The sequence below is a fragment of the Macrobrachium nipponense genome, chromosome 20, assembly GCF_015104395.2.
Source record: "Macrobrachium nipponense isolate FS-2020 chromosome 20, ASM1510439v2, whole genome shotgun sequence".
NCBI classification, from domain to species: Eukaryota; Metazoa; Arthropoda; class Malacostraca; order Decapoda; family Palaemonidae; genus Macrobrachium; species Macrobrachium nipponense.
In genome coordinates this window covers 61,104,474-61,126,278 of record NC_061089.1, presented here as the reverse complement: position 1 = coordinate 61,126,278, position 21,805 = coordinate 61,104,474, and the positions used below count along the sequence as shown (strand labels likewise).

General features: G+C 39.2%; 2 protein-coding genes across 9 annotated transcripts in view; one reads left to right on the top strand and one right to left on the bottom strand.

The window, feature by feature from the left end:
* LOC135226510 (inhibitor of nuclear factor kappa-B kinase subunit epsilon-like) overlaps window positions 1–21,805 on the bottom strand; it is a 282,872-nt gene that overhangs the window by 76,925 nt on the left and 184,142 nt on the right. The gene's annotated exons all lie outside the window — the stretch shown is intronic.
* LOC135226495 (serine/threonine-protein kinase TBK1-like) overlaps window positions 1–21,805 on the top strand; it is a 99,638-nt gene that overhangs the window by 48,341 nt on the left and 29,492 nt on the right. The window lies entirely within an intron of this gene.

The following is a 21,805-nucleotide window of genomic DNA, read 5'->3' as shown; positions in this document are numbered from 1 at the left end:
ATTTTTTCTAAAGCATGTCATTGGGCTGAAAGCCTGACAGATCATTGACACAGTTTTACCTCACTTCGGGTGTTTTAATCAACCTCTTGTGTAAAATTGGTAACAAGCCATGTGAGGATGCCACGAAGACTAGTCTTGTCTAACACGGTAAGAACTTCTGTCATTTCACGGGCCTAGTTGTTCTTTGCTGCATGCTTATGCTCAAGCTCCATTATGTTCTTGTTACTGAGAAACTCAGTATGACTCTTGAACAGTCTAGCAACATAAAGCCTTCATGGCTTTCAAGTGATTTGGAGTATTATCTACAAGGAGTGGGGACTGTTGAGTGTGTTATTTTATGTACTGCCAGCCTTATAGCTAAGGCTGATAACTTGTTATTCAAAAATTCAAATTGCTCTGTGGTGAATCCCTTCATTACAGAAGGCTTAACCGAGTGTCATATGGATAAGAGGAGCTTCTTCAGATCCACTATAGCACTGGATTGGTGTGCAAGGTTGATATTTTCCTTAGCAACCTTGAAATCTTGTGCAGTCTTTTTTTCAGAGGTAATTTATTTCTTGCATCCCATAATCCTCTAAAAGGTGTCCAGACATACTTGCTTTTCCACTCAAGTGTTGGTAAAGCATACCGTATATACTCGCGTAACACGCGATCTCGCATATCATGCGACCCCCAATTTTCACCCTTAAAAAATGATTTTATCACGTATCTCACGTATCATGCGAATTAAATTTACAAGACCAAATAACAATGGGCTAACCTCTTTTCCTCCTCTTTATCTATTCCATTTTTAAGTTAGGCTAACCCCTTTTCCTCCATCTCTTAATCTATATCATCTTCTAGTTAAGTTTAAAAAGGTATAAGAGAATGCCAAAATTATCGGTAGTAATAATATACTTGTTTGGAAAACGCATACAGCCAGTAACAGCTGATTTGCTATGAACAACCAGTCTGATAACAACAGCCTTTTTGGTTGCATTTCAACCATCGTACGATAGTACAAAATTACCATAGTTATGTTACAACTGACGTTAAGGAGAAAAGGACTGATATATTTTTACATTACAGGTAGTAGTAAACTTACTATCGCAATTGGTTAAGACCAACCAGTCACAAATCGATTAGGACGTAAGTCGGCCCGTGTTAATTTTTCGTAAGAAAATTATACTAGCCTAGCCTACACTAGGGTAATCAGTACCATCTGTACATATATGGTAGCCTAGCCTACACTACACAACATACTTTATATATACAGGCAGTCCCCGGGTTACGACGGGGGTTCCGTTCTTGAGGCGCGTCGTAAGCCGAAAATCGTCGTAAGCCGGAACGACACTTGGAAATATGCCTTAAACTAAGAAAAAGTTAGAGAGACCTTACCTGTGTGACATGCAAGTATATTGCATGATGTGTAGTGTGGTTATTTCAATGGCAAAGGATGGTTCTTGAAGGTATAATTCTTTATTAAACTCTTGTGACACTATAAAGCACAATGTACTACACTTAATCCTTAGGTTAGATTATACACTAAACACTATATTATGCACTGTACACTACGTAGTATGTATGTAGTAATCCTTTGGTAGATCCTGGAGTACACTAAAATCCCAGTCTGGTAGCTCTGGAAGGTAAAAGTATAACACAATTAGTACAAAATACTACACAAAGTCCTGAATGCAATATGTAAATTATAGATATCAAGAGTAAAAGAGTTAATGTATGTTAATTAATTCCTTACTTTTAGTTTATAATTCCTTACTTTGAGTTATATCAAGAGTAAAAAAGTTAATGTATGTGAATTAATTCCTTACTTTTAGTTTAAAGTTGTCATGCTATGTAAACCCTGGAGCACAAAGTCTTATGTGGCCCCATAGCCTACATCATTCAGGGGTGTTCTGGAATGTACAAAAATAATTAGTATGTCAGTAACAGTACTCTATGCATAGTAAGTTACATACAGTAATATGCACCATACAGTGGTTTTAATATCACATATAATAAAACATGTATAAAACTTAGTTAATGTATGTTAATTAATTCCTTACCTTAGTTTAAAGTTTGTCGTGCTATTGTACCCTGGATGCACAAAGTCTTATGTGGCCCCATAGCCTACATCCATTCAGGGGGTTCTGGAATGTACAAAAAATAATTTTGTCAGTAAGTACTCTATGCATTGTAAGTTACATACAGTAATATGCACCATACAGTGGTTTAATATCAACTGGTATGCATAGTAAATGATTGTCTAACACCCCCATGTTCAGCAGGGAGTGTACAGTATGTACGTAATTCCATGAGGGACCTTGATCACTTATCCCATGTGAGAGTCTTGGTCACCTTTTTTTTAGTATGTACGTATAAAACTTACTTACTGTATGTTTACTACTATGTATAATTCCTTACCTTTATGTTATGTAGTAACCCTGGACAAAGTTTTATGTGGCCCCATAGCCTGCATCATGGAGGGGGTCCTGGTTTTCTGGAAGTACCAACAAAAAGTATCAAAGTTAAGTCTCGTTATGTATGTTAGTAAGTTACATACAGTAACCATACGTACAGTGGTTTATAACATGTATGTACATAATCAAACTTGGTTGGAAATTCCTGTAAAAAAAAGTTTATGTACGTATGTAATACTACTGTATGTAAAAAACCTTACTGTTCATACTTTGTTACACTACATGTTACATGTGATACGTATACTTTCCTGAAGGGTTTTTTTTCCATCCAAAATGGTGCTTCTACTTGTAGTATCCCTTGATGACACTTGTAGTAGTAATTTGTTAGTAACAACCTGGAGTTGTGTGAAAAATGTTGTGGTTCTGGAAGGAAAAAGTAACAAAATTAGTGTACAAAATATTACCACTACAGAAAGTTGTGAATGCAATATGTTAATTACTGTAGATATCAAGAGTACTAAAAGAGTTAATGTATGTTAATTAATTCCTTACTTTTAGTTTAAAGTTGTCGTTCAATGTAACCCTGGATGGACAAAGTCTTATGTGGCCCCATAGCCTACATCATTCAGGGGACTCTGGAATGTACAAAAAATAATTTTGTCAGTAAGTCCTCTATGCAGAGTAAGTTACATACAGTAATATGCACCATACAGTGGTTAATATCACATATAACATGTAGTATAAAAACTTAATTTAGAAATTCCCTTACATAACTTACCAACTTTTAGTGAGTCTCAAAGCTGTTACCTAGGTTGTGGGAGATGGAGGGGGTGGAGGTGTAGAGCATTCATGATAAGGATGCATTCCAAACCTAACTTCAGTGTGCTTTATCACAGATAACAGGCTAGGATGATGGGCAGTCTGGAATGAAGAATTAATATTAAAGGACAGTATGTAACCACTTAGGTGTACAAAATTTATTGTACGTATGCAAACATTAAACACAACTGAGAATTCCTTACCTTCAGCAAAATGAAGACATGTAGGCTATGTAGAGGTCTGGTTTTATGTAAGTCACAGGTGCATGCCAGTCTGGAATGATAATGTATAGTACATATGATTATATAGTATGTATGTTACATACATAACATGGTTATTACATATGTAATAATAAAACATTAATAAAAAAAAATGTCCTTACCAAATTCTAGTGGTTGGCTTGCTTACTGGGATGGCCATATGGTACATGAGAGTGGGTGGCTGGGCTATGGAGTGGGATGGGGAGGTGCTTGGGAGTCTGGAATGATAAAAAATATATAAAATGATAGTTACTACTACTGTAACTACTGCACATGTTATTACGTTTTGACATATGTAGTGTGTAATACGTATGTTCAATATAAAAAATGAAGTTTAATTCTTTTACCTGAAGGAACTGGGAGAGGTTGATACTACTCGTAATCAACTGATTTGGGCTCTGGAGAGGTGATACTCGTATCAACTGATGAGGGAACATCTAGATCTGGAAAGAATGATAGGGTACATAAATATATTATAAGGTGGATGTAATTGTAGCATATGTACACTTTTAATAAAATTTCTATTAGCAATTTATAAAACATTTTATACAAATTTGTTAAGGATTCCTTACCTGATGTATAGGGCGAGGCATCAAACATGGAAAGGCTCAGGGTCATCTGGGTCACTGTCACTATCAAAGGGGTCTGAAATGAAAAAAAATAAAAAAAAAAAAAAAATAATAAGGTTATGCAACATCAAAACACATTGTACCACTATGTAAGTTAGTGTACATATGTATGTAGGGTGTAAACAATTTCCAACATGAAAATGAGAAAAATGAAATTGCTTACCTGATTGTACACGTACAGGTGGGCGGGCTGATACAGTCCAGGTACAGGGGTATCTGGAACTGTCACAGGTAGTACAGGGAGATCTGGAACTGTCCACAGGTAGTACAGGGAGATCTGGAACTGTCACAGGTGTACAGGGGGATCTGAACTGTCACCACTTCTGCAATAAAATTACAAATGATGAAAATTAATGAAGTTACAATTTACTCTTACATTTAGTTGTTACATTAAAAAATTAACACATTTTAATATGTACACTATGTAAACACATAAATTAGTAAAAACAGTTCAGAATTCCTTACCAGGACTAGGAGTGGGAGGTGGTGGTACTGGAGACTTGTGAAAGAAAGTGTCAAGCCTGGACTGCACACTTCTCTTCGTCGCTTCTCCTTCAGGGTCTCCTTGTAGAAGTCACCAAATCCATGATTCCTCTCTTGATTTTGTCAAACCTAGAAACGTTAGGTCTTCTGCCTCAAAAGAAGCCAAGGCTCTCTCCAGATGAGTAAAACCCTCTGACAAGCCTTTCACAGTTAATGACCTGGGTTTTGGCTCTGGTGCCGCCTCCTCTTCCTCAATCATTTGTTGTTCAAGTTCAAGTAAGTCCTCTCGCAGACAATTCCTCTCCATGGGAAGCCAGCAGCTCTGTTACATCATCAGGTTCAAGATCTAGTTTCAGCCTCTTGCTTAGCCCTACGATCTTCCTCGTCACAGTCTCGACGTCTTCTGCCTGGTCAAAGCCTTCAAAACTGTGCACAAACTGTGGACACAGTTTCTTCCAGGCCCCATTTAAAGTGGTCGTCTTCACCTCGTCCCAAGCACTTGCAATATTTTTCACTGCATCAGCAATGTTGTAGCCCTTCCAGAATTGCTTCAGTGTCAACTCCTTGTTAGCTTCTATGGCCCTCAAAGCAAAAACGTAATGGTCCTTCTAAGGTAGTAAGCCTTGAAATTAGCTATTACTCCCTGGGTCCATGGCTGTATCAGCGATGTGGTATTGGGTGGGAGGTACACCACCTTCACATTAGGATGCATGTCGCTCAAATTTGAAGGGTGACCAGGGCATTGTCCAGGACTAAGAGGGCCTTAAAAGGCAGACCCTTCGAAGTCAATACCGCTCCACTGCTGGCACGAATGGTCATTGAACCAATCTTCGAAGACCATTAAGGTAACCCAAGCCTTCTTGTTTGATTTCCAAATCACAGGGAGTTGACTCTTGAAAATGCCCTTGAAAGCCCTGGGATTCTCGGCCAAATACACCAGCAAGGGCTTCAGTTTCAAATCACCACTTGCATTGGCCCCAAACAGCAAAGTCAGTCGCTCCTTTCCAGCTTTATGGCCATGGGTGCTGACTTCTCCTCCTTGGAAAGGTACGTTCGATTTGGCATTCTTTTCCAAAATAATCCAGTCTCATCCACATTAAAGACTTGGTCAGCCGTTGTAACCACCATCCTTAATTATCTCAGCCAAACCACCTGGAAAACTTTCTGTCTGCTTCGCTATCAGCACTAGAAGCTTCACATTATGCAAATTTGCACGAGCCTTAAAACGGTTAAACCAACCTCTACTCGCGGAAAATTCACCACCAGCACTGCCTTCGCCAAACTTTTTCACTACTGCCTTCAATGCCAGGGCGCTCTAGCCTTCTCCTGGATCACACTTAAGCTCACCGGAACACGTCGCTGGTTCTGGTCCTCCAGCCAGATCATGAGCAATTTCTCCATTTCAACAATGCTCTGGCTACGTTGCTTCTCGTTTATCACCGTTGACTTCATCGGTGCAGCATCCTTAACATGCTATTCAGAATACGTTCCTTGTCCCTTTCACAATGGTTACCACCGTGGTCCTGCTCAAGCCTAAAGAACGGCCTATTTCGGTGTTCGTTTCTCCCTTCTCCGAACGCTTTATCACGTCATATTTGACCTCCATCGTGATGACCTTCCTCTTCTTGGATGAAACTATCATCGGAGGCGAGGAAGTACTTTGGCGTTTAGGAGCCATTGTAAATTTGCGAAAATGGCAAGGAATTTCAGCAACGTCTTAGCACACAACCGAATGAACTCAGGCAGACACGCGATTGAAGTGGCGTCCTTTCGTATTGTTACGCTTGGCGTCCTCGACCGTCCGAGGTCGTTGTTCGGTCAATTTACCATACAGTTTAATAGCGTTAATTAATTTAGGCACCTCCGCTCAAAAACTAGTTCTGCATATGAGGTATCGTTAAAAAGCATAACAAAACGTCGTAACCTTGGAATTTGTGTTGTAATCTAACCACTAACCAGAAACGTTAAGGTTTTTTTTAAATTATGTACTTTGGGAAACAAAGCCCATACGAATTTTTTTCATTTATTTATTTGCCGCTTTTGGACTGTTTTAAACTGCGCATCCCAAGCTAGTGTATTCATTCGCCGCAAACTAGTTCCGCATATGCGGCGTCACTAAAAAAAATTTAAAAAATTAAAAAATACGAAAAAAAAAAGTGTCAAAAATCATCATAACCTCAAAATTTTTGTTGTAATGTAACCAAAAACATATTTTTATTGTACTGTGCTAAACTATAAAGGATTTTTATCATAGCATGCGTTTTTTAAAAAGCGTCGTTAACTCGGAGCGTCGGAAGCGTCAGCGTCGTAACCTCGGAACAAGCGTCATAACCCAGGACGGAATTTCCATTGAATATTTAAGAAAAAGCGTCGTAACCTCGGAACGTCGTAAGCCGGAACCGTCGTAACCCGGGGACCGCCTGTATATGGCATAGTAATTATTAATTACAGTTAATTCTCTAGGTTCAATGCACATTCGCTTATGATAATTCAGTACAAAGAGAAATTGAATAACATTTAACAAGTTAGCCTTGCGAATACGATGATGATGATATTGTGGTACATATATCGTATATATACGAATACAGTAGCCTAGCCTTCAGTATACCGTATACTACACATATGATATAATTTAGTAATTTATTAATATAAGCCAATTTTGGATGTTCAATGCATTTTTACTATGACATGTCAATAGAAAAAAAATGGACACGAAATGGGAATCAGATGCGGACCAACATCGGCATACCTAATTGAGCGATGTCAGGCTGCTGACGGCTAGTATATTTACAAAATAAAAACAATGAATATGCATCTTCTCTGTGATTCTTTTAAAAAGTTATACATTACAGTATCCAATAATATTTTATGTATTCTCATGTTATTATATCATAAAATACTAACAAAGCAGTCAGTGTTTTGGATTAGAAATCAGCTGATGGTGAATACGAGTTTATTTCTATGTATTTAATTCAATTCGGAGTGAATTGCCTTTCTTCTAGCTAGAGTAAAATTTCTAGATACTTTACTTATATAAGACAAGGTAATTTGTCATTTTACTGTGTTTAAAGTCAAAATATGAATTAATTACGTCTTGTGAACTAGAGTTTTTTTTTTCTTTTTTGTTAACAGATTGCATTGGGGCCACGTTTATTGTGTAAAAATATTATGTGATTCCGTTCACTATTTTCACTTCACTTCATTGTAGTACGAACTTTTACCGTTACATTACTTATCGGCGTGTTCTTTCAAGACTTGAAGTTTTGATTAAATTATTTTCTCTCAATTTTATCTACGGTTGTGTTTGATGGCGTAAGTTTACTGTAGTTATATCTTTGTTACCAGTGCACGATAATAGTACTGTATGGATGAAACTCGCAAACTTCGGTATAGTACTTTCCAACTGGACCGTAAACAAAATGAGAGAAAAGGGATTTTGACGTAAGGAAAAAATCTAATTTTCCTGGGGCGATTGGCTCGTGGTCGCCAGCGAAATATCCATTTAATACTACTTATTTCTAGGGTAAATGTACTAACACATACCAGAGAATAAATAAAATAAAGAAAAAGGTCAGTATAACTGACTCGCTCACCCTCCAGGAGGTGTCGGTATGAACACTAGGCGAGTGAGACCATACACGAGCCAAATGCCAATAGAAATCTCCCACTACAAAATCCCTCCAAGAGGGGAGCCGACCCACAGAGTGAGCAGCTCGTACTACTACTACTCCATCCCATGCTGCCGACTGCTGCGCCTCTGGTGGCCATCCTGAAGTTAGCAGACAATCTTGGGCGAAGGGATGGGTAGGGTGGGATTTTCGCTGGCGACACGAGCCAATCGCCCAGAAATAGATTTTTCCTTACGTCAAAATCCCTTTTCCTGGGCTCAGCTCGTGTCGCTGCGCGAAATCGTACCAGAGAAATAGCACAAGATTGTAAACAAAAGTAATAAAATGAGAATAAAAATAAAATAAATCAGAATAGGTCTCAAATAAAAGATAAAATATATATGAATAGACTATAATTGCTAAAAGATACATATACACAGGGGTATAAAAATAGAAATATGCTTAAATTACCCTTAAATCTAATCATGTTTGTTAACATAAGGTAATTTACATATATACAGGTAAAATTATTTACATGTATCAATGGTATCTGTGTAACAGCATGTATCAAAAGTATAATAGCAATTAATAAAAACAATCAACAATAATATATAAAGGAATGTATATGACTTAATATACAAAACCCGTAATCATTATAATATGATGTATCCCCTAGCATAAAAATAAGGGGAAACATCCATGAGATCAATGTTAATAATCATTTGTGAGTGTCCCTAACCAGACAATAAGGGGCACCCACTACACTATCACAAAAGCAGCTAAGACACAAGGTGAATTCAAATGAACAAGGTAGGAATAGACGAACTTTTGGGTGAGGCAGGTAGAAAGGAGGACTGAATCTTCTACTAAAAATTAGCTAGAGTCAGGGGAAACTATGTTACCCGCTGCTACTGCTGGGAATTTCAGAGCTTCCAAGGACTTAAGGTTTAGTGAACTTTTTGAACAACTGTCGGTGATTTCCATCCAGTATATTTTTTTCAACTCATCGAAGTTCATATGTTGGGAAATAATTAATGAGGGTTTGGCTACTGCTCTGACATCATGTGCTTTCGAAAAGAGTCAGGATTGGCTTGCTTAATAAAGTACAGGATTTGTTGCCTGATGCCTTTAATGGATAAAGTTCCACCTTTTTCCCTCCTAAAGAGGGGACCCGATGAAGATGAGGAGGTCCTAGACAGAAAGGCTCGTAAGGTTGTAACTGGGCAAAGAGATATATCTTGTGGAAGGGGTAGTACCTTCCAAGGTTCCCACCTCATCAAAGGATCTTCATTCTTTGCTCCAAAAAGCTACGTTCCGGAGAAAGTAGGACTTCTCCTGTGGGAAGGAACTGAATATGATCCGGGTCTCTGGATAGAGCCGACAGTCTGAAATTCTTGCTCCTGAAGCTAAGCTTAATAAGAATAGGGTTTTCCTTAAGAGCATTATAAAAGAGCATGTGTCATTATCGGTTTCGGAAGCCAGTTTTAGAACATCATTTAAGAACCATGAAACTGACGTAGGCCTTACAGAAGGCCTAAGCCTAGCACATGCCTTAGGAATAGACGAGAAGTAGGAATCCGTCAAGTCTATGTTAAATCAAATTGAAATATCTTTTTCAAAGCTGACTTGTTTGTCGTAATCGTGCTAGCTGCTAAACCTTTTTCAAATAAAGATCTGAAAAAGGATATAGCTGAATTAATTGTCATGATTCTAATATCCGATTCTCTCAGGAAGGTTGCTAACTTTTTGACAGCAGCATCATACTGTCTGAAAGTCGAATCCCTCTTATCGGATTCCAAGAATAGAATATTCTGAGGGTCAATATTCGCGAGCACAGAATCTAACATTTTTCTTTTTGCCGCAAACTTCATGAAATCCATAAAGTTAGGGTTTTGAGAATCCCTGAGGAAGCGAACACAGTCTTCATTTGTACTGACTGGGAGAGCTTGGGATGGGGCTGGGGATCTGATGAGGACGAAGGCCCAGCTCCAAAATTAGAGGATACCAGTTGCTCTTCGGCCAGTCTGGGGCTACTAGAGCCACTTGACCCTTGAATGTCCTGAGTTTGTTCAATACTTTCATGAGGAGATTCACTGGAGGGAAGACATAAATCTTCTCCCAGTTGTTCCAGTCTATAGCCAGGGCGTCCGTGGCATAGGCCAGAGGGTCCAGGTTGGGGGCTATAACACGGTAGTTTGTGGTTCGCTTGTGATGCGAAGAGATCCACCTGTAGCCCTGGGACTCTTTGAAGGATCCATTGGAACGAACTGTTGTCCAGAGACCATTCCGACTCTAGGGGTACTGATCGGGATAGGGCGTCTGCTATGACGTTTCTTACTCCAGCTATGTGAGTGGAGGAAAGATGCCAACTGAACTTGTCTGCCAGGGAGAAGATGGCTATCATGACGTGATTTAGATGACGTGACTTGGAGCCTCCTCTGTTTTTTATACAATGTACTACCACTGCGCTGTCCAGGACTAGCTTTATGTGGGAGTACTTGGGTGGGCGTAACCTTTTTAGAGTCAAGAACACTGCCATTGCCTCCAGTACGTTTATATGGAACTGACGGAACTGAGGTGACCAAGTCCCTTGAACCTTTTTGACCTGGGAATACCCTCCCCAGCCGCTTAAGGACGCGTCTGTGTGGATGGTGACCCCTGGTGGAGGGAACTGAAGGGGTACTGACATTGATAAATTCTTGACTCTCGCCCATGGCCGAAGTCGATTCTTTAGAATCAGAGGCACTGAGGATAGTTTGGTCCCTGAACCTGACGTTTGCTCGCGAGCGCCAGATTCTGGTTAGGTCTTTCAGTTTGGCTTTCATTAAGACGTTTGTCACTGATGCAAACTGGAGAGAACCCAGGATCCTTTCCTGGGCTCTCCTTGACGCTAGTTTGTGACTTAGAAATTGCTTGACTGACTTTGCTATTTCTTTCCTTTTGGTTGATGGAATCGACAGAGTGTGGGATGATAGATTCCATTGAATGCCCAGCCACTGAAAGTTTGACTCTGGAGTGAGTCTTGATTTGGTCCTGTTTATTTTGAAGCCTAGATATTCCAGGAACTGATCACTTTCAGAGTAGCTCTGTTGCATTCCTCGACTGTTGGGGCCCAGATCAACCAATCGTCGAGATACGCTACTACCATGATCCCTTGCGATCTGAGTTGTTGCACTACCACTTCCGCTAGCTTCGTGAACACTCTGGGTGCCACGTTGAGTCCGAAAGGAACTACAGTAGAGCCTCGGTTCTCGACGATAATTCGTTCCAGAAGGAGCGTCGAAATTCGATTATTTCGAGAACTGAATCAAGTTTTCCATAAGAAAATAACTGAAAATGGGATTAATCCGTTCTTGACCATCAGTTATTACCCTAACCTTGCCTTTTTAGTTTTTTATACAATACATTACATGTAAATTACAACTAATAAGTTAAAAGTTAAATAAATATCATGTTAAACGTATATTTATAATTTTAAATGTGTAATATACAGTATAAAAGAAAACTGGCCTGCATCCAACCATTGTTGACCAAGCGCCATAGGCTACCTAGGTAAATAGTAAGTAGAACATAGTGTAGTGGGCAGGCATAAAACGTGTTGCTAACATAATAAAAACATTGAAAAGCCAGTCTAATTATTAAAGTATATTAATAAACTATTCAAAATTAAACCCAATTTATATTTTTCAAAAACTTACGAAAATTTGCCTACAGTAAGTCGGCATTTAAGGATGGTAAAACAAACCATAACGCAGCCCTGGTGGTTTATAGCGGGACTATGGTAGTAAACAAACCATATTGTTGCTATAAGCCTAGAAACGTTTACATTCGATATTACAGTAATTTATAGTAAATCTTATACGGAGTCGGAGTCGACTGCAATACTATATACAAAATCGATTGAAAATTATCTTTAGTAAATGTTATGATACTAACGATTTTGTTTCATAAATGTCCTTATAAAAAAGGTGCGTCTTTTACGGCAAATTGTCCAATATTAGGGCTGGTTTCAAGCTTATTGGACTTTGACATTAAATACCATTACGTACCAGTATCTCTTGAGTTTAATATCAAGCTATCCTCCTTTTTTTTTTTTTTTTTTTTTTTTTTTTTTTTTTTACGAGGACGCTTATAAACCAAGCATACAGATTGCGTTCGTCACCGCGCACGCGTTATACATATGTAAACTGTGTCACTACCAGATCTCATACGTAAACATTGACGTCTTTTAACAGTAGACATAAAAGAATCGTCGTAATTTCTATCATTATTCTATACCATAGCGGCTTTATAGTAAATCTTATACGGAGTCGGAGTCGACTGCAATACTATATACAAAACTCGATTGAAAATTATCTTTCAGTAAATGTTATGATACTAACGATTTTGTTTCATAAATGTCCTTATAAAAAAGGTGCGTCTTTTACGGCAAATTGTCCAATATTAGGGCTGGTTTCAAGCTTATTGGACTTTGACAATTAATACCATTACGTACCAGTATCTCTTGAGTTTAATATCAAGCTATCCTCCTTTTTTTTTTTTTTTTTTTTTTTTTTTTTTTTTTTTTTTTTTTTTTTTTTTTTTTTTTTTTTACGAGGACGCTTATAAACCAAGCATACAGATTGCGTTCGTCACCGCGCACGCGTGTTATACATATGTAAACTGTGTCACTACCAGATCTCATACATAAACATTGACGTCTTTTAACAGTAGAACATAAAAGAATCGTCGTAATTTCTATCATTATTCTATACCATAGCGGCTTCTCTGATTTAAGCTAAGGCTAACCTCCTCTTTACCAACAAGCTTAAGATTGCGTTCGCTACCGAACGGCACACGTTACGTATGTAACAGTGGTTTTTTCACGACCAAATCTCACACGTAACAATGACGTATTTTTCAGTAGACATAAAAGAATCTACTTACTTTCTATAATTAATGTATACCGTAGCGGCTTCTGAGTTAAACTAAGGTTAACCTCTTCTTTACCGGCAAGCTTAAAAAGCTTAGATTGCGTTGCTACCGAACCGAACATGTTACGTACGTAACAGGTTTCACTACAAAATCTTACACGTAAACATTGACGTATTACAGTACGACATAAAAGATTAGTCTTAAATTTCTTAATAACTACGCACTTATATGGCATAGTGGCTTCTCTGATTAAGCTATGGCTAAACCTCTTCTTTACCGGCAAGCTTAAAGATTGCATTCGCTACCGAACCGCACATGTAACCTACGTACGTAACATTGCCTTCACTCCCAACCTAACACTTAAATGCGTATTGCATTTTAGAATACGTAGGTTTAAGCTTGAAAAAAAAAATCAAGCAAGGGTGCTTAATTAAATCTTTCTTTCGCTCATCACTTTCGTGCAGAAGAGAGGATAGACGAAACTTAAGGTTTATTTTGGAGTTGGAAATGATGGAAACGTTTTTGAAGAAGGAAACGCGAGATGCCATGTAAACACTTTTCCATTATGTATTTCAGAGAGTAACAATAGCAAAGGGTTTGAACATAGATAGCCAGTAGTTAATGTTTTTTGTCTCATGATACACCTGGCAGCAATGAACAACCTCCACTAGATTGTTTTGCTCTAAATCCTTCAAAGGGCATTCTTAAGAGGTCTTTGTGTACTGTATCCCGTACTTAGCATTTAAGAAGGGGTAAACATGTGTAGGAGTTTGGAGGGAGAGAGGAAGCATGAATTCGGCACAGTTCCTAACACCGGCCCTGGACAACATTGGAGGATGATATTTTCTGATTAGATAAAAATTAGGATTCCAAAACCTATGTTTAGGGAAATGTGCATATAAATAATAATGGAAATTACAAAGATAGAAAATAACCAATCTGCTTAGTAAAAACGTAAGAAGTATCATTATTTGTTTAGCAAAAATTCCCATTTCGTATCATTCTAACCGGCGTCGTAAAAGAGTAAACTTTTGAAAAAGTATCATCAAAATGATACTTTCGTATCACAAAGAGCATCATAATGCTAGTCGGTCAAGCAAGAATTTATGCCAAATATATGCAATTTTGTGCAGAATTATGCTATTAATCTATCATTATCTCATTTCTCTAATACATTTGAGCTAAAACAACGATGTAATGGAAATTTAAAACACTTATATATTAGGTGAAATGATACAAAGTGACGAACAGACAATATTATAACTAATAATTTGATGATCTTTACATGTTAGCAAACTCGAAATAAAACACCATTTTTCTTTAACAGATCACATACGCAATCACTAGTATACTATTTGATATGCAATCACTAGTATACTATTTGACAAATGTGTGAAGATCACACATACAAATGTGAAGAAAAACACAAATTTTACTTATTACTGCATCATTATCATGCCACTGAGAACCATTTTCTTTAACGGTAGGTAACATACACAATTAATAAATACTTGAAAATGTGTGAAAATTACTTCAAAGATAACATTTTGATAGTTACTGAAAAATTAAAACTAAAAAAAAAGGTAAACAAACAAACAGTCTCTACTCAAGAAGAAAAAACATACGTACTTATTACTTGATCATTATCATGCCACTGAAACACCATTTTTCTTTAACAGATTACATACACAATGAATAAAATACTTGAAAATTGTGTGAAAATCACTTCAGACATACCGTATTACTCGCATATCATGCGACTTTTGAAACCTAATTTTGAAGCTAATTTTAAAGGGGTCGCATCATACACGCGGTATAAAATTAGCGTACCTTCTATGCTTTCCCAAATCGGCAGATTGCGATAGTTACTACCGGAGGAAAACAGTAGATCTTTTAAAAAGACATGCTTTACTTGTACTTCACTATATCCAGTGATATTGTATGCATTCTCATATTACTATTGTATTTTAAAATACAAAAGAGCGATCGTGCGCCATTTGCATTATTTTGGTTTATACAGCATGTTTAACTATTCTAGTCTAACCATCTATAATTTCCAAATCAGTTGATTAAGGCACAATACCGAAGGAATTTTTACTTTTTGTTTTACTCGGTAAAAGAAAAACAGTTTGTTACTTGAACTATTACTTTTATTTTAGGATACGCAGTCAAGTGAAAATTTATTAAAGTAAAAAAAATGCATAAAATTAATAAACTAAAATCCTCCAAAGTCGCTCTCCGTGTCCGTATCATCAAATACTGCTCTGAATTCTTCGCCATCAAGGCAGTCATATTCGTCATCCTCCAGATCTTTGATCATTTCATCTTCATATGGAAGGTATAGTCTTGCCACGTGGCGAGCTCTCTGGCGTTGCTTTTTAAAGATCTGCCCTTAAGCTAATTTTACAATAACAACAACTGCCGGTGTTTGACAGACCTTTGAATGTCCTTGAGACAAACCCCGAGGCTATAATTATAAGATTATAAGATTATAAGGGGTTTTCATTCCCAGGTACAATCTCCTTCCTATTCGGCCCTGCTCTCTCTCTCTCTCTCTCTCTCTCTCTCTCTCTCTCTCTCCTAAATCCTCAGCTGTCCATGCGAGAGCTTTTTTTATGGGACAACATAGGCCCGCATTTCGCATTTTCCATACCTAATTATTTTGTATACGATTGCCCTTTCTCGGCTGTGAAGTTCATGTCTATCCATGGCTGTGAGATGACCAGGAATAACTTGTAGTCGGTGTCAAAGTCACTCCACACTTCAGTCAGGCCAAACTTTGCCATATCGCATTCAAGCAATATTCAGTCATTGTTTCTTATCTATTATTTTGTCAGAGAGAGAGAGAGAGAGAGAGAGAGAGAGAGAGAGAGAGAGAGAATCTGTTTGTATACGATTGTTTATTTTTCTCACTCGTCAAACTTACTCGTTATGCTTTATTTCATATTTCCTTGCTCACCAATTTATTATTTACCTACGATATTAAGAAATCAAGATATGTGTAGAAGGGAGAACTGCCTCCAGACTGTACAGTCAGTATGGATTTAAAGGCACGTGGAATTAGTTGAAATATTCGCAACAGCACCAAAATGAGATGCCATGGTATAGAAAATCTGACTCCGTTTCTTGTTATTACATAAAAAAAAACTTTATCAATCGTGAACTTACGTAATTTATCTAGAATTCTGCGTAACGGAAAAGATAATATTTGATATTTGTAATGGGAGAAATGGTTTTATCTCTGTTGTTGTTATAAATTTGGCAGATATGCGATCAAACACGTGGGAGGACCAAAACAGTTGTTGTTAGTCGCCGGGGATATAAAGGTTGTGACCAGCAGACAGAAAGATTAACATTTTTCCAGAGATTAAAGAGCTGAATTTTGTTTTGAAGCTATGTCAACCGCGTTAGTAAAATAGGTATCATCTTCTAAAGAAATTTTTTTCTTTTCTTTTTGCGGAAGAATCTTCAACCATTTTGCATTCAAAGTAATGAGAAGGAATCATTCTATTCTTCATGTAATCAGTAAAATACTTACACTAATAAAAAACTAAAACTACGTATTGTATGCAAAACACACACATCATCGTTAGCTTCGCGTGTGTAAACGTTCATTCTAAGAAATTCACAGAGTAGTATAACTAACACCTGATTGGTTGGTTGGTAGCCATGGAGATCTGTTATCCAATGAATGCCCTCTGCTTCTGTTCTATTTATAGACATATGCCGTGGATGGCACTAGTTTTGAACGTTACCATGTTCGTGATTTTCTGACTGCTGACGGCAAAAATTACTCAATAATTTTCTTTATATAATTATTTCTTCGTGGAAAACAATAATATAATATGATCATTTTAACTTTAATGAATAGGGGTATGAAAAATACGAGTGTGTCGTAGCGATGCGTCATCAATATGGTGGTATGAAAATACCACATGGTGTTGTAGCGATACGTAGTCACGAAGTACAAATCCTTTTCCCGGACCATCCTCAAAATTTTACGACTCTTCAACTTCAAGACGATATTGTGGTAAATATATTATATAGTCATACTTATTGTTAAAATTCACAAGTTGAACAGCAAAACATTATTATATTTTGATTGTCATGTACATATATTTTTTGCGTTTTACGGAATGTTTGTTTTGAAAATAATAGCTATTAGTGAACATATGATATTAATCGTCCACCTACGTTTTGTTATAGGTGATCTTAGTTTATCTCACATTCATTTAACAGTATTATATAATATTTATTTATAAACTGTAATTAATAAATAACAATAATGAAAAACATAAAGGGAAAAAATGTTTTTGCTGCAGTAGTGAAGTTTGTTTGATTATGCATCTGACCTCACATTTCCGAAATCTGAAAAATTCCCAAAACCGAAACATCGGAATGTGTACTGCACATTTTTTTAAACACGCACACAATGTCTACACATTTACTGATACCTGTTGGTGAAAGACTCAAATTACAGTATTTATTCCTGAGAGATGAGAGAGGGAGACGAGAGATGAGAGAGAGAGAGAGAGAGATGGAGAGAGAGAGAGAGAGAGAAGAGAGAATGATTTACGACTCAAAGGCGTGTTATTTTTACAATTATTTTATTATCTTGGGATTCTTTTTTAATCTTGAGATTTTCTATTAAATTCTCGAGATTAGTAAGAAAATTACCGTAACTTGACTAGCAGCAGCACACATCTGAATGACTCTGCCATTAGCATGCCAAACCACCAACCTTACGAACTAACGCTCTCGGAAAAGGAACTGCATGATACATGAGATACATGATAAAACCACTGTTTATTGGTGAAAATTTGGGGGTCGCATGATAACTACTGAAAAAAGTAAAACTTAACAAAGGAAAAAAAAGTAATTCTTTACTCATGAAGAAAAAACATTATTAACACTTTACTGATCGTTTGTCATGCCACTGTGGGTATTTATTTATATTCAAAAAATTTAACATTCCTTAGTTGGGTTCAAACTTAGCAATTAAAACTCAATTTGTAGTGATGCTTTTGAGGCAATTTCACTATGAAGATACATATATTCACTATAGCTGTGTATGAAATTGAGGAATGTTCTGCATTTTATTTAAAATTTTAGTGAAAATACATTCTAAAATTGTACTAAAACCCTAAGTGTGAAAGGAATTATGCTAAGCTCCAATTCTTGGATCAAATTATGCTAAAAAAACATGAAATTATGCTACATTTGGTAGCACTGGATGACGCCAACTAGCGGCGGCTGGCGGAAACAGTTTTTGTTTACAAACATCATATGGTCGGGGGTCGGAAACTGGTTTTTTGGTTGAAAACAGATACACAGTTTATTGGAAATTTAGTGGCGAAATCCGATTATGTCGAGTTCTAATACGGTCGTGAACCGGGTCTCTACTGTACCTTGAAGGAGAATGTCTGGTCTCCTATCTTGAAACCCAGATACGGACGGAAGTGTCTTGCAATAGGGATATGATAGTAAGCGTCTGTAAGATCGATAGAGGTGGTGACGGCCCCACGGGGAAGTAGGGTCCGCACCTGTGAGATCGTGAGCATCTTGAACTTGTCGCAGCGGATGGCTAAGTTTAAGCGGGACAAGTCTAAGATTACCCTTCTTTTTTGTGAGCCTTTCTTTGGCACGCTGAACAAGCGACCTTGAAATTTTAATCTCTTGACTCTCGCTATAGCTCCTTTTTGAAGGAGGTCGTCTGCGTACTCTGTCAATTCCTTGGAAGGAAGTTGACGGAAAGGTCTGGATGGAGGTGGGTTCGTCAACCAGCTCCAACCCAGGCCTTTTGACACTATGCTCTGAGCCCATTGGCTGAAGTTCCACCGGTGGCGAAAGTGAAACAGCCTCCCTCCTACCTGAAGTTCTTCATTGGTTCTGGTAACCGCCTCGGTCCTCCTCTGAAGTGCTTTCCCCTGTTAAAGGGGCCTCCCGATCCTCTCCCACGAAAGGAACGCTTACCTCTACCTCCCTTACCAGAGCGGTCATACTTCTGAGAAGCTTGACTCTCGAAGGCTTGTTGATTGTAAGCTGGAGAGATGGCGTAAGAGGTGGAGGGCTGAGGCTGAGGGGATATCACATAAATTGGCTGTGATTGACCTTAGAAGTGGAGGGTTGGGCTGTCTGCACTAACGGTACTGTTGGAACTTGTTGAGGAAAGCGTAGTTGCTTCTTCTGGTAAGGTTGGAAACGCCTGGGTTTCTTTTGTCCCTTACCCTTAGGAGTCAGGTCTTGCCTCCTCTTAGCCGAAAGGCCCCAACGATCCTTAAGGCTCTGGTTTAACCTGGTAGCCTCTGACTGGACCTCCTTAACCATAGCTTCTGGGAAGAGATCTGCTCCCCAGATGCTAGACGAGAGTAACCTATTCGGTTCATGCCGAATGGTTGCCTCTTGTAGGACATGCTTCCTACATTCGTCCGAGCAGTGGCAAACTCAAACATATCTGACTGTACCGTTTGAGTCAGGGCTTTGGTCATGAGCTTAAATCGGTTCTGATCCATAAGCCATGGTAGCTACCTCAGACATAGCCATAGAATTGATGGATCTGGCTAGACGCGATTTGCATAAAATTCAGCCTGAATAAGGCTATCTGGGAGCCTGGGTAGCTTTTCACCAAACTGCTCCATAGCACAGTCCGGTTTGAGTTTGCCAGCTGAGAATGTATTCGGCAAGTCTTCCCACAATTCTCCAACTGAGGGGAGCAACGGAGATGTGGGATCCGCTTCCTTCAACTGCGTATAGGTTCCCCCTTCCTGGGCCCGCTGGGATGGTCGACCTCGCGATCTTGGTAGGAACGGGAGCGGGGTACTCTCATCCATTGTAAAAATGGTAAAGGGACTCTTAAATGGTTGTATCTTGGTGGTTAGAACAATCCATGTCCTCTAAACACCTGAGCCATTCTCTCTGAGCCTGGTCTCGTGAGTAGAGGACTGTCTCCTTAGGTACCTTATCGTCCCGCACCATAGCCGAAGGCGTAAGCCTTGCGTAGCCTATGAACGGAGGCTGGAGGTCTTCCGGGAAGAAACTCGAAGTCCTCTATTCTTCGAGTCCCAAATTCCGGTATAGAGATGAGACCATCCTGGGTGGAAGGGGGCGTATGACGCTACTCTCCACGGATTGTTCATAGAGAACTGAGGTAGTGAGTCATACGGAGGAAGTTGGGATCCACTCGTGTTGGACAGTGGAGGAGAGGCCTATGAGGAGCTTCTCTCAGCCCGGCTATAATGGAGTCCTGGGAAGTCAATCCCTGTCCGACAGACGAGAGATCATTTGCTCCATGCTACTCTTTAAAGACCCAACCAGGTCACCCAACCTGTTGCAACAGGCCAGCATTGGAGTCCAAAGCCGGAGCTGCTGCGGAGGTGGAGGGGAGGCTCTGAATCGGAACCAAAGGTAGCGGAACTGGTGATTCTGCCGGAGTGCGAGATCTCTCTCTGGAGGATTTACTCCTCGAGGACTTAGAGCCGGAGCTAGAAGCTTTAGACCTGGATGCTCCGGGATTCCCAGCCGGAGACTTACGGGAGGAGGATGAGCCGAAGTCGTCTTCTTAGACGACGACGACGTCTTAGTCAAAGGTCATCACCTTAGACTTGACCTTAGGTCTAACCGAAGCACCAGGAGGAGAATATATTTCGTCACCCGTAAAGCCTTGGAAGGATGGGAGAGGTTGCAGGAGTAGAAAGAAACAGTTACGCCCAAGGGTGACCCTTGGGTGTCCACCGTACCTACCTCGACCAACAGGTCGTCTATACCTACCATAGGTTCAACATTAATATCTAGGGTCGCGACATCCGTAGAGATATCCTGGTCCTGATCAGTTAATGAGGTAGCCAGCTGTTGTTGGATGAAGGCGATAGTCGGATCCGCTTCTACGGGTCGACGTATCCTGTCGCCTTGCCTCCGGGGTTGGGGAAGATTAGTAATGCCATCCGCTTCTCTAGGATGTAGGGCTGTCCCTTGGCGGCGTTTTTCCAAAAACGCCGACCCAGGCCCGCAGGGTAGCCAGTGCGGTATCTCTTACCGCGGAGCCTGGAAGAGAGGGCGTAGTTTAGATTTAAGAATCACTTAAAACTAAAACTTAAAGTATAACTTAATTAATTGCCTTAAGTTAATAAATGATGAAAACTTAAGCGCTAAAAAAGAAGCGGAGCAGCTAGCTGGAGATGGAAAAACTTACCCCTTCCAAAAGCTGGCTCACCAGATCGTAACATATGGTACAAGTCTCATGGTACCAGACCTGGATGTCCCCGAGCGGAGTCGCGCATGAGCATGGGACCGGCAAATTGCGTGGTCCACAAGGGTCCTGAAGGTGTGGTGGAACATCCCCGGATGCTCACAGTTGGTGGCCTGTAAGTGGGGAGACACATGAGTATCTTAAAAAACATCACTTACAGTCTAAAGGACAGAAGAACTCCGATGCATGCCGGAGCTCGGAAAAAATTTGGGCATAACCCCTCCCTGCATCGCCTGAATAGGCTATAATCCCGGAGAGATCCGGTAAGATATGTAAGGGAGGGGGGATGGTTTAAGGTTCTTAAGATAAACTTAAAGATAACTTAAACCTAACACACAAGCAAACCGGACTAAGTCCAGTGCGTAGCGGAGTGTAGTAACTCAGCAAAACGGTAAGGTTAGTAGAGACCCACTGTATGCTCCGGTCCACCCTACTGGGTGGACTAACAAAC